This window comes from Branchiostoma floridae, chromosome 10 (assembly GCF_000003815.2).
Source record: "Branchiostoma floridae strain S238N-H82 chromosome 10, Bfl_VNyyK, whole genome shotgun sequence".
Classification (NCBI taxonomy): domain Eukaryota; kingdom Metazoa; phylum Chordata; class Leptocardii; order Amphioxiformes; family Branchiostomatidae; genus Branchiostoma; species Branchiostoma floridae.
Genome location: NC_049988.1, coordinates 23,596,226 through 23,597,330, shown reverse-complemented (window position 1 = coordinate 23,597,330; position 1,105 = coordinate 23,596,226).

Sequence of the window (1,105 nt, the reverse complement as noted above, 5' to 3'; positions counted from 1 at the left end):
TGTGGCACTCCTCATGTCTCTCCGTTCACACTCAGGATCTGGTCATCATTCATTCATTCATCAAATCATTCATTCATTCATTCATCAAATCATTCATTCATTCATTCATCAAATCATTCATTCATTCATTCATCAAACCATTCATTCCTTCATTCGTTCCTTCATGATCCCACCTTGAGCACAGCAGCAGTGTTGTCCTGTGTGGCAATCCTCATGTCCTCTCCATTCACACTCAGGATCTGGTCATCATTCGTTCATTCATCAAATCATTTATTCATTCATTCATCAAATCATTCATTCATTCATTCATTCATCAATCATTCATTCCTTCCTTCATGACCCCACCTTGAGCACAGCAGCAGCGTTGTCCTGTGTGGCACTCCTCATGTCCTCTCCGTTCACACTCAGGATCTGGTCATCATTCGTTCATTCATCAAATCATTTATTCATTCATTCATCAAATCATTCATTCATTCATTCATTCATTCATCAAATCATTCATTCATTCCTTAATGACCCCACCTTGAGCACAGCAGCAGCGTTGTCCTGTGTGGCACTCCTCATGTCCTCTCCATTCACACTCAGGATCTGGTCATCATTCGTTCATTCATCAAATCATTCATTCATTCATTCATTCATCAAATCATTCATTCATTCATTCATTCATCGAATCATTCATTCGTTCCTTCATGACCCCACCTTGAGCACAGCAGCAGCGTTGTCCTGTGTGGCACTCCTCATGTCCTCCCCATTCACACTCAGGATCTGGTCATCATTCATTCATTCATCAAATCATTCATTCATTCATTCCTTCATGACCCCACCTTGAGCACAGCAGCAGCGTTGTCCTGTGTGGCACTCCTCATGTCCTCTCCATTCACACTCAGGATCTGGTCATCATTCATTCATTCATCAAATCATTCATTCATTCATTCATCAAATCATTCATTCATTCATTCATCAATTCATTCATCAAATCATTCATTCATTCATTCATCAAATCATTCATTCGTTCCTTCATGACCCCACCTTGAGCACAGCAGCAGCGTTGTCCTGTGTGGCAATCCTCATGTCCTCTCCATTCACACTCAGGATCTGGTCATCA